Source organism: Bombina bombina, chromosome 1, assembly GCF_027579735.1.
Source record: "Bombina bombina isolate aBomBom1 chromosome 1, aBomBom1.pri, whole genome shotgun sequence".
Classification (NCBI taxonomy): Eukaryota; Metazoa; Chordata; class Amphibia; order Anura; family Bombinatoridae; genus Bombina; species Bombina bombina.
The window spans coordinates 92,208,151-92,221,598 of NC_069499.1; the positions used below are offsets into that span (position 1 = coordinate 92,208,151).

The following is a 13,448-nucleotide window of genomic DNA, read 5'->3' on the forward strand; positions in this document are numbered from 1 at the left end:
CTGCAGACCTTTGAAAGTCATGTCATATTCATATGGTCAGTAAAATATTGATTCAAGGACCGAATGTGATACATGTGTGATATTCCAGGCCATATATGAGTGAATTTTTGGATGAACCTATGTTTTAACTGATCTATATGTTAGTTGAAGACCTTAACTAGTTGTTTTAATGCCCCATGCTTATATAATTATTAATGCTGACTGCTGACAAGAATTAAGTCTACCTAAGAGGAAGCCACAATAACGTACACTATTAAGATGCCAAGAACATTTGTTTGAATAAACTTAACTCTCAGCACACATAATGACAGATATACAGCTATGAAAAGAGGAACTATATACACAGTGTTATCTCAGCAACAGTATAAAAGAGAGCTGGGACTTCCTCTTTTCTTATTCTCTATTCATGGGCAAAGGTGTTGTGTGAATATCAGGCAAGGTGAACTCCCAGAATCCATATATTGTTCAGGCGGCAGTGACGGGAATCCCCAGCCAAAGTGGAACATATATGATACAAAATCTGGTGATGTAGAAATTTATATTATTTGTTGCTTATAGTATGTAGCATAAGGGATTGCTTAATAGCTTGTTAATTGAATTGTTCCTTATAGTATGTAACATAAAGTATTGCTTAACAACTTAATTGAATTGTTTAATAAAACTACTTGTTTTAACCAATACTGAGTGTTTATTGGGCAATACAGTATGTTACAGTTAGTATGTGTGCCTGGCGTGTGTATGTTACAGGTAGAATGTGTCCCTGTGTGTGTATGTTACAGTTAGTATGTGTGCCTGGCGTGTGTATGTTACAGTTAGCATATGTATCTGGCGTGTGTATGTTACAACTAGTATGTATACCTGTGTGTATGTTACAGTTAGTACGTGTGCCTGGCGTGCATATGTTGCAGTTAGTATGTGTGGCTGGCGTGTGTATGTTACAGTTAGTATGTGCACCTGGCCTGTGTATGTTACAGTTAGTATGTGTGCTTGTGCGTGTATGTTACAGTTATCTTGTGTACCGTTGTGTGTATGTTACAGCTAGAGAGTGTGAGTGTATACTACAGTTTGTATGTTTTTTGTGTGTTACAGTTAGCATATGTACCTGTGTGTATTTTACAGTTAGTGTTTGTCCCTGTGTGTGTATGTTACAGTTATCTTGTGTACCAGAGTGTGCGTATGTTACAACTAGAGTGTGTGTGTTACAGTTAGCATATGTACCTGTGTGTGTATTTTACAGTTAGTGTTTGTCCCTGTGTGTGTATGTTATAGTTATCTTGTGTACCAGAGTGTGAGTGTATGTTACAGTTTGTATGTTTTTTGTGTGTTACAGTTAGCATATGTACCTGTGTGTGTATTTTACAGTTAGTGTTTGTCCCTGTGTGTGTATGTTACAGTTATCTTGTGTACCAGAATGTGTGTATGTTACAACTAGAGTGTGTGTGTGTGTGTGTGTGTGTGTGTGTGTGTTACAGTTAGCATATGTACCTGTGTGTGTGTATTTTACAGTTAGTGTTTGTCCCTGTGTGTGTGTATTATAGTTAGTATATGTCCCTGTGTGTGTATGTTACAGTTATCTTGTGTACCAGAGTGTGTGTATGTTACAACTAGAGTGTGTGTGTGTGTGTTACAGTTAGCATGCATGTGTATATTACAGCTATAGGGGTGGATCTATCATAGTGGGAGCAGACATGATACGATGTAGCATATCATGTCCGCTTCACATAGATAAATGCCGCCAGTATACGCGGTCTACATTTATCATTGCACCAGCAGTTCTTGTGAACTGCTGGTGCAATGCCGCCCCCTGCAGATTTGCGGCCAGTCGGCCGCTAGCTGGGGTGTCAATCAGCCCAATGTATTAGATCAGGTTGATTTCTTTCCGCGGCCTCAGAGCAGGTGGACAAGTTATGGAGCAGCGGACTTTAGACTGCTGCTTCATAACTTCTGTTTCCGGTGAGCCCCAGAGTGTGTATATGTTACAGCTAAAGTGTGTGTGCGTGTATGTTACAGCTAGAGTGTGTGTATGTTACAGTTAGCTTGTGTACCTGAGTATGTTTATGTTACAGTTAGCTTGTGTGTGTGTATGTTACAGCTAGAGTGTGTGTATGTTACAGTCAGCATGTGTACCTGAGTATGTTTATGTTACAGTTAGCATGTGTACCTGAGTATGTTTATGTTACAGTTAGCATGTATGTGTGTATGTTACAGCTAGAGTGTGTGCGTGTATGTTACAGCTAGAGTGTGTGCGTGTATGTTACAGCTAGAGTGTGTATATTTTACAGCTAAAGTGTGTGTGTGTAAGGTACAGTTAGCACGTGTGTATGTTACGGCTAGCTTGTGTGGTTCTGTAAATTTTATAGTCAGCATATGTACCAGTGTATGTGTATGTTACAGTTGATATGTGTGTGTATGTTACAGTTAGCTTGTGTGCCTGTGTGTGTGTATGTTACAGACGCCTTTGTGTGTTTACGTTACAGCTAGAGCGTGTGTGTGTATATATTAGCTTGTGTGCTTTTGTGTGACAGTTAGCGTGTTTACGTGTGTGTGTGTGTGTAAGGTACAGTTAGTGTGTATGTTACAGTTGATATGTGTGTGTATGTTACAGTGAGCATGTGTGCCTGTGTGTTTGTTACAGTTATCGTGTGGTATTGATCAAGGCTCATTCCGTTATATTCCATGCCACCATTTCATCACCAAATGTGATCATATATAAACCTTTGGGTTACTTTCTTAAATTATTTACATACCGCTTGTGCAGCCATAACATAAATGGCTCTAAAAGCTTCTCTTGGATCAACTTTGTTCAGCAATAGCAGACATGCATGGCTTTGCCATTGTTTATTTGTAATTTGAAGGCTGTTAATTGCAGCTGCCCACCAGACTTCTGAATTTCTCGGCAGTAAAGTTGCTAACTAATTAGCTGGTAAAGGTAATTGTAGTGTAATGTAGGTATTGCCTTCCCACCTCCCTGATCCCTCCCAAACAGCTCTCCCTCCCACCCACACTCCTCACCACCATATTAGGTACTGGCACCGGTACTGGTACTGACAGTCTGCCAGTATGAAGGTTTAGGGCTTTTTTATTTATTTATTTTATTTACTGTTGTGTAGGATCCCTCCCACCTCCCTGATCCCTTCCAAACAGCTGTCTAAACCTCCCCCTCCCAATGGTGTCTGCCATCTTAGGTATAGGCAGCTATCTGCCAGTACCCAGTTTACATAAATTTATTATTTTTACTTTATTTATTAATTAATAAAAGACATTTTTCTGTAGTGTGGTGGGCCCCCCTCACCCTACCCACCTCCCTCTCCATGTGATCGTGTGTATGGCCCCCCTCCTCTCTCTGATTACCCCATTTGGCCCATCCCTTCCTCTCTCTTAACAATCTTTTTCTGTAGCATAGGGAACCCTCCCCTTCTCCACCCTCCAACACCCCTCCAGTGATGTGCTGCCCATCTGCCTCCCTCCTTCCCTCTCACACCACCCACGGCACCACCACAGCTGTCTGTGTCACTGTCTGTATCTGTGATCTGGCTTTATATAGTAAAGGGAGCACGATCAAAGCTCCCTTACCATATGAAGACAGATGCCTTCTGACCCTGGCTGCAGTCTCAGCTGTCTAAGCTGATAGCTGGGACCGCAGCATGCGCCTCTGTATTGGATGTAGGTACTTCATCAACAGGGCACACTGGACAAAGTACTCTGTGATGTAGTATCACTACTTATGCCCATTTTACGCTAGGGGTTAAATATATAGGCAAAGTCCCATTTGGCAATCATAGGTTTTCGATCCTGATTGGCTAACTGCAGGAGTAAAACATACAGTGGATTGTCCCTTTAAGCATATTAGGTAGCTGGGATTTTATATGTCATCATTATTATTTGCTCTTTTTGCTTTGAATACACAGATAAAGGTTATTTGGTTAATGTTTAATCATAACTCTGATTTTGCAATACTGAGCTTATCCCTATAAATAATAGTGTCCTATTAGCTCCTTGGGAGCTCTATAAAATCTCTAAAAATATTTGGTAAGTATGTAGCCTGTATATGTTTAGATATAATTATTGTATAATTATGCTATTTACCAATGTACCCAGTGCATCATACAGTAAATGTTGGATATTAAACATGTAAACATAAAGGGGCGCTCTAAAGCTAAAATCAAATACTTTAATTTGTTACAATATAAGTGCCTTTTTCTAACTTCTTGTTTAACTCATATAAAGTTATTATATGCCCTTCGCTTACATCACAACATATTGTAACTCCTAAGCAGGACACAGACAAGTGAGCCTAACAAAAGCAGAATAAGCAAATAAAAAACAACCATTGGTCTGCTCAGGATCTGCAGTCAGGGCCGTTTCTAGGTGCGGGCAGACTGGGCAGTTTTTTTATTGTGTTAAAGTGGCAGTGCTTGCTTGATAAACTACTGGTATAGCAAATGTTAAAATACACAGGTCACAAGCATATACATTAAATATATATATATATGTATATATATATATATACACATACATACAGGTGAAACTCGATAAATTAGAATATCGTGCAAAAGTTAATTTATTTCACTAATGCAACTTAAAAGGTGTAACTAATATATGAGATAGACTTATTACATGCAAAGCAAGATAGTTAAAGCCGTGATTTGTCATAATTATGATGATTATGGCTTACAGCTCATGAAAACCCCAAATCCACAAGCTCAGAAAATTAGAATATTACATGCAATCAATAAAACAAGGATTGTACATAGAACAATATCGGACCTCTGAAAAGTATAAGCATTCATACGGTATGAACTCAGTACTTGGTTTGGGCCCCTTTTGCCGCAATTACTGCCTCAATGCGACGTGGCATGGAAGCTATCAGCCTGTGGCACTGCTGAGGTGTTATGGAAGACCAGGATGCTTCAAAAGCGGCCTTCAACTCTTCTGCATTGTTCGGTCTCATGTCTCTCATTTTTCTCTTGGCAATGCCCCATAAATTCTCTATGGGGTTTAGGTCAGGCGAGTTTGCTGGCCAATCAAGCACAGTAATCCCACGGTCATTGAACCAGGTTTTGGTGCTTTTGGCAGTGTGGGCAGGTGCCAAGTCCTGCTGGAAAATGAAGTCAGCATCCCCATAGAGCTCATTTGCGGAAGGATGCAAAATCTCCTGGTAGACAGCTGCATTGACCCTGGACTTAATGAAGCACAGTGGACCAACACCAGCAGATGACATGGCTCCCCAAATCAACACAGACTGTGGAAACTTCACACTGGACCTCAAGCATCTTGCAGTGTGTGCCTCTCCATTCTCCCTCCATACTCTGGGTCCTTGGTTTCCAAATGAAATGCAAAATTTGCTCTCATCAGAAAAGAGGACTTTGGACCACTGAGCAACAGACCAGGTCTGTTTTTCTTTAGCCCAGGTAAGACGCTTCTGACGTTGTTTGTTGTTCAGGAGTGGCTTGACAAGAGGAATACAACATTTGAAGCCCATGTCCAGGATCCTTCTGTGTGTGGTGGCTCTTGATGCACTGACTCTAGCCTCAGTCCACTCCTTGTGAAAGTCCCCAACACTTTTGAATGGCCTTTTCCTGACAATCCTCTCCAGGCTGCGGTCATCCCTGCGGATTGTGCACCTTTTTCTTCCACACTTTTCCCTTCCACATAACTTTCTATTAATGTGCTTTGATACAGCACTTTGGGAACATCCAACTCCTTTGCAATTACCTTTTGAGGGTTTCCCTCCTTATGGAGGGTGTCAATGATGGTTTTAAGCACAACTGTCAGGTCAGCAGTCTTTCCCATGATTGTGATTCCTACTGAACCAGACTGAGAGACCATTTAAAGGCTCAGGAACCCTTTGCAGGTGTTATGGCTTAATTAGCTGATTAGAGTAGGACACTTTGAGCCTAGAATATTGCACCTTTTCATAATATTCTAATTTTCTGAGATTGTGGATTTGGGGTTTTCATGAGCTGTAAGCCATAATCATCACAATTATGACAAATCACGGCTTGAACTATCTTGCTTTGCATGTAATGAGTCTATCTCATATATTAGTTTCACCTTTTAAGTTGCATTAGTGAAATAAATGAACTTTTGCACAATATTCTAATTCTTCGAGTTTCACCTGTATATATACTGTATATATATATATATATATATATATATATATATATATATATATAAAAATAAATAAATATATATATATATATATATATATATATATATATATATATTTGAAAGGAAGCTGTTATGTTAATTGGCTGCATTGGATGTCAATAATACTAATGGAGCAACAAGTTCACAGTGGGGAGGGTGTTAAGACCGGATAACTCGTTAGCGCTAAAACTGAAAGTAAAAAGGAGAGGAAAGCAGTCTCCTATATCACTGATCTGTGTCACTAAAGAGGTGATGTTTTATGCATATTACAAATTATACATGGTCTTTACATAATGATATGTACATATTTTTTGTTTTACTGAGATAATTAAAAAAGGTGCTTTATAAAACTTGGGTTTCCACATACTAAGGAACAGGTTTTCTGTTAAGGACTGTTGAATAAAAAAAAATCTTTTTGACATTATGCTTTTTTGTATTTATTTACTTATTGTTTAATAAAGGTTAAAGGGACAGTATACACTCATTTTCATATAACTGCATGTAATAGACACTACTATAAAGAATAGGATGCACAGATACTGATATCAAAATCTAGTATAAAACTGTTTAAAGACTTACTTAGAAGCTCTCAGTTAAGCTCTGTTGAAAAGGTAGTTTGAAAGCCCACTGCAAGTGGGAAATAAGACACTCCTCCCTCCCCCTTATTTTGCATATGAAAAGACCCTTTACACAAACAGGAGCAAGCTGAAGTAGGTAGCTGACAGTATTCTCATAAAACTTTGGGACTTGATTAGGAGTCTGAATTTCAGAGCAATGTTATTTAAAAATAAGCAAAACTATACATTTAAAAAAAAAAAAAAAACTTTATGGGCTATATAAATAGATCATCTACAAAACATTTATGCAAAGAAAAAATGAGTGTATCATGTCCCTTTAATAGTGATGGGTGTGTGTATGTGTTTTTTACTCCATAATGACAATAGAAAGTTTTCACAAACTCACATGTGAGTGCTTGTGTCTGCTATTACTGCCTGAGTGCATGTTTGTGCCAATCTATCCCTGCCTGTGTGTGTGTGTCTGCTATTACTGCCTGAGTGTGTGTATGCCTATCTATCCCTGCCTGTGTGTGTATCTGCCTATTACTGCCTAAGTGTGTGTGTGTGTGTGTGTGTGTATGCCTATCTATCCCTGCCTGTGTGTGCATGTCTCTGTCTATTACTGTCTGTGAGTGCATGTCTCTGTCTATTACTGCCTGTGTGTGCAAGTCTCTGTCTATTACTGTCTGTGAGTGCATGTCTGTCTATTACTGCCTGTGAGTGCATGTCTCAGTCTATTACTGTCTGTGAGTGCATATCTGTCTATTACTGTCTGTGAGTGCATGTCTGTCTATTACTGACTGTGTGTGCATGTCTCTGTCCATTACTGCCTGTGTGTGCATATCTCTGTCTATTACTGTCTGTGAGTACATGTCTGTCTATTACTGTCTATGAGTGCATGTCTGTCTATTACTGTCTGTGAGTGCATGTCTGTCTATTACTGTCTGTGAGTGCATATCTCTGTCTATTACTGCCTGTGTGTGCATGTCGCTGTCTATTACTGTCTGTGAGTGCATGTCTGTCTATTACTGTCTATGAGTGCATGTCTGTCTATTACTGTCTGTGAGTGCATGTCTGTCTATTACTGTCTGTGAGTGCATGTCTCTGTCTATTACTGTCTGTGAGTGCATATCTCTGTCTATTACTGCCTGTGTGTATAATATATTTGAAAAATAAACAGCTATTACAGTTCTTTATAAAATTATTTATGTGCAAAAATCTCATAGACTTTAATAGTGAATTTTGTATAAAAAAATGTTATAACTTTTCTAAATAATTGTAATAGACACCTAAATATGTTACAAATACACCCAGTGACAAATTGCAATTCTTTAGAAAATCTTACCTGATAACTTTTTTGCAAAGTTCAACTTTAAAGTCTATTGGACGTTTTGTAGATACATTTTGGATAAGAATTTAAAGGGATTGATATGCATTAAACAAATAAATATGCATAGCTATAAGAAAAGTATAAATATAATGGCAATTAGTAAAATATATAAAGATATTTTTAGATAATATCAATATATTTGGAAAAAGCATTGTAGTAGAAAAAGGACACATTTAAAGGGATAGGAAAGTCAAAATGAAACTTTCATAATTAAGGGGGAACTTCCGGGTGGCGGCCATGACAGGTCGCATGTTATTTAGCTTCACTTATCTACAGCACAATTTCATCTAAAATCTCTGCCTCAATGCTGCATCTTATATTTTTTTCTAGAGAAGCTGGCGCAGTTAGACAACCTGTATTGGGCATTACTATTATTTTTGGTTTTGACTCAATTAACAAATCAACTAACCCCCCCGGCAGGGCAATTATTTGCCGCTGTTGTTAGGAAGCAGTGATGACCCGCAAGCCACTGCAAGTTCTCAAAGCACCTAGACACCGCTTGTAACAGTTATAGCTTTGCCTATGGCATGACAACCAGAAAAATAAGAGTAAGGTTGCAAGAACACTTGAGGAACATCAAAAATGCCAAAAAGGACTTACAAGCAGGAAAACAACTCACCTCGGTGGCCAGACACTTTTTGTATAAACACAATTCAAAACAAAGTAATTTAAAATGTTTTGGAATACAAAGAGTTAAGCTGGGGATCAGAGGTGGGGATCTAGAAAAAACCCTTCAAAAAGCTGAAAGTAAATGGATTTTTCTCCTTAACACAGTTTACCCATCAGGGTTAAATGAGTGTAACAATCTCTCCCCTTTTCTGTAAAAAATGTGAAAAAATGTGCAATGAATAGCACAAATTCATGATAACACAGCCTAACCCTCTAAAAAAATTCTATCAAACGCCAGTATCTCAAGATCTAATTTTAACCAAGTTATTTGTGTGTTGAAGGTAGAAGTAATCCTTACCTCTTGCCTTATAAATTAAATTCAAATTCAATCCTATCATCACCATATACTAAAAAACGTTCATAATTAAAATAAGGACATACAGAATCTCATTCTAGTGTACAACTATATGCACTAGTTATCTAAGGACTAGCTTATGTTAGTCATCTAGAATCATAATCAAGTGCACAACAGTATGAACAAGTTATTTAAGTATTAGTTTATGATAGTCCTTATTAACACTATATAAGTCTTAAGCACATAATTCATTGCAACTTTTATACACTAGTGGTGTTTATTATTAATAAAAATTCATCGTCCTTACATGCTTCACAGTCTGCACACAATACACACCAATTCACTATTACTTTTAAATAATTTCAGTAATATTTATTTATTTTTAGCACTGTTTTACAATCAAAGTCACAAGTAGTTATTTCAAAACACAGCACAATAGCATTTTTCACTAAACATTTACACTCAGTATTTTCATTTAATATTACACAATATTGTGGTATATACCAGCATAAGTAATGAAGTTATAATATAAACAAAGCAGTCACAATGTAATATATAGCACTAGTTCACGGTGGCACCTACAGGGTTAATTCACTACGTAGTATCACATAGTTTAGGGAATACAGTGCTTTAACTTAAGGATAAAATAAAATGAAGTTGTAAATTTATGGCTGAGCATTAAGCCCTGTTATAAGGCTATGAGAACTCATTTGTCCTGATTACTCCAACATAATACATTTGATCTTACAACTCAATTGATTTTATAACCTCAACATTACAATAAAGTTACTTTTATTATTAGCAACAAATTAAACAACTCTAAAACTCCAACCGTAATGATAGGCGGTCTCTACACAGTAGAGGATGAGGATTGGCTGTCAGAAATAATCGTCACCCAGGAGGTGCGACCACTAGGCTTTAAAAGACCAGTATGTGAGCGGCGCGCTCACCCTTTGAAAAAGCCGCGAGGCGAAACATGTTAGGGACGTTAGGGACGCTAGGGTACTGGTGATGAGCCCTTGGAGCTCATGTATTTTTAGCTAGCCTTAGGAACCTCGATAGATTAAGATAATTTGAACCGCTATATACCTTAACAGTTGTGAGTGGTTAATGGGGGCAGAACGCTGACGTTCACATAAGCTGCTGGAGAATTTAACCGTTAGCAGTACTCACACCACTTGTAGTAAATTGTGACTACACAGGGCTCAATACCGCACTAATAATGTCTCATTTTGTTATGCTAAATTGAAATCTTATATATATTTTTTACCAAATATGTCTGTAGTGTTATAACATTACGCAGGTACCGTGCAGCTTATAAAATAGCGGTCATTCTTGTTACTACTCAGAGCAGTTGATAATTTGCCATTTACTTAAAGGCATATCTTGAACTAAGTCACTAGATCTGTCTGCTCTATATAAGAACAGGAACGCTATTTACCCAGTGTTTATCACCCTGTAATAAACATTAATATCGAAATACCTTACTACTAACGGTGATAACACCACAATAAGGGGTGATCTCCAATATCACAGATACTCTATATAACAAAGTGTATACCCGCCGGACTTTGTATATCTAATATAAAAGACATTATTAAATATAAAGCATTGAGCCTTTATTTTTGTAGTGCAGGCTTGAACACAGCCTCATATACAAGATACGTATAGAAAATTAAGTGAAAGTTAAAGGGATCATATATAAAGTCCCTGACTGTACGCACAATGAATAAAAGTGTATAATTACTTAAGCCTCTTAATTATATATGTACAAGTGTACTGTAACGTATTGAGTTAATTCCACAGCAAATTCACAAAATTTAACTGCAGTGAACCTAAGTATAAAACTATTCAATAAATTACCAGCAACAACATACTGATCAATCATATTTTGAGTTGTCACTTCTGGTATATATTGAATATATAGAATTGTTACTAGCCCCCACACCTTATAAGTTATCTATTTATAGATAATTTTTTACCCACCACACCAACCAATATACGATTAACAAGTAATATTATCTTGGCTCCTAAGAGTGTTTTTAAGTGTGTGTTTTCCAATTTTAACTAAGCCTTAATAAAAGTAAATTTTTAATGGTATTTAGTTTACTCAGACAGTTTTGTCTTTGTTCTCTGCACATCTTTGCACGACTATCTCTGTTACCACAAGTTATTTAATTAAACAATCCCCTGAGTGCTACAAATGTAGTCTATCTCAGATAGGGTGACATATCCTATCTGTCAGTTTTTTGCTCAAATTCTGCTCTACTACATAGCACCGTTTTCCTTTACTATACTAATGTGCTGTATGCACATAAGTTAATTAAGAATAAAGGGGATAATTTTATTACATTGAAAGTAGTGCCATTGGACCCTATCTTCTTTTGTTCAAGTATAGCTTTGCCTAACAACTATCACCTGCTCCTTAATATTTAAAATGGAGATCCCACCAGATTTTTTTGTGGCGATGCGCAACTTGCTCCTGAGTCACTATGCTGCATTGGAAAGCAAGCTCTACACCGTACCTGATAGTAGTGATTCCTGCTGGGCTCCACAGCCCATTCGCACTGAGAGCATTCCGTGGGAGAGTGTGGGTGGCGGCAACCTGGGGCCCCGGTGCCGGCACCCTGAACCTGCTGGGTCTACTGAGGAACCAGTACATGAGTCCGGAGGACCACAGGAACAACAGGAGAGTAAGCTGGAAAATGGAACAGTGTCTGATTTCTAAAACCCTGCATGCGTGTCCCAGGCCTACACTTTCATTGGTACTGTCCTTTCCGGTGCTGAACAGCAGGGCAAAGGGAATACTAAACTTATCTTGCAACTGCTGTCATTTCGAGCACAAGAACATGTTTATAACAATATTATGACACTTATCACATACCTCCTTATTGGCGCTCAGAGATTGCTTATAACCCCAGGAGATCCAGGACAACCAACTCTGCAGGAGCTTCATACCCGCCTTCCCTCACACATAAGATCCCTCAAGTGGGACCCTGGAGGTCTGTGGGTGCCTTGTGATCCACGCCACCGTACAGCCCCACCATACCTTGTATGGGATCCTGGTGGCCTGTGGATCCTTTGTCAGCGGAGCGCAGGACAAGGAGCGCTATTTTTACTATTTATCTCGTGACTTGCTTACCGCTGTGGGGGACCGATGGAGATCTATTTCCATAAGATATACCATTAACTCGCCTGTTTAATTTGCTAATAGGAGCGAGATATGTATTTGGATGCTCACTACTTCATATGTGTCACCTTGCTCTCTGCACACGGACTGTTGGACACGAACATGATGTTGTTAATCTTATTACTTATACTGTCATTTATGTTTGCTTTAGGTCTGAGTAACTGACTAGCTCATATAAATTAGTTATATTAGACAATTGTGGACTTCTACTGCAGGTTTAATCAGTTTTCCGGTTGCATAAAACACTTGGCAATTGTAAAACATGTGGCATGTACACTTTCTTTGTGAATGATATGATTTGTACTGTGATGTGACTCTCTTTTCTTGGCCACGCTTATAATGCAGGCAGGTCCAATACTTTCTCCCTGGGGAGTCGAGGGTAGCTTTATGCACAATTGTACCCAGTATTATACAAACATACATATAGTATAATCTTCTTCAAACCAGCGCACTCTTAGATAGATGTTTTGGTTTGCTTACAGGCAAGCACCTTAGTTTAAAGTCTCAAAACCTAGTCCAGTTTTTGGTGTGTCTTACAAACCCCCAATCCTTACCCCAATTACCAGTGTTGCCCATCTGGAGCTCTAATCCTTTACTCACTTACACTCCTACATTGATTATTTTCTTTCAAGGTTAGTGTGTACACCTCTAAAATTATAAATGTCCTAATGGCCTTCAGCTCGCCAAGTCACATACTTTAGCTAATTTATTTTTTTCCCGTTCATCCCTCCCTTCCAATCAGACTATAGGATGGGACCTCCAGAGCTTTAATTATTTTGTTTTTTTAGATCTACATTCTGACTAACTGTTAACCGAAGGGCAGGAGTTGGTACGCTAATTACTAGTGTTTTCTTTAAAATTACTTGTTATTTCAAATTGAGAACTCAAAAATATGGGGTAAATTTGTTGAGATTCACAAGTGGTCTCGTCTGTTTTAGTTAGCCTTCTGTTACAGTAGTTTTACTCCATGGTTATGGGTCCAAGAGTGGCCCCTTATACGAAGGGGAAGGCTTAGATTTATATTGGCATGACCGTATCTTATTTCTATTCTGCATTACTTCAACTTATGACCTCAAACCATGTTGACAATTGATCCTGTTTTCTCTGAGAGCTATTAAGCAATGTCTTAACGCTTGGTTTGTATGCGATACTTTCCCTTAAAGAGTCCCTTAAGTGGTTTTTTTTATTATAGTTAGC

The 13,448-nt window shown here is 38.2% G+C and overlaps 1 protein-coding gene across 1 annotated transcript in view; it reads left to right on the forward strand.

Annotated features, from left to right (window-relative positions):
- The first annotated feature begins 426 nt into the window (after window positions 1–426).
- Window positions 427–13,448, forward strand: part of LOC128636326 (alpha-1-antiproteinase) — a 44,342-nt gene continuing 31,320 nt past the window's right edge. The window contains exon 1 of the mRNA XM_053689356.1: window positions 427–523. The gene's annotated coding sequence lies outside the window, so the exon portion shown is untranslated. The remainder of the gene's footprint in view (window positions 524–13,448) is intronic.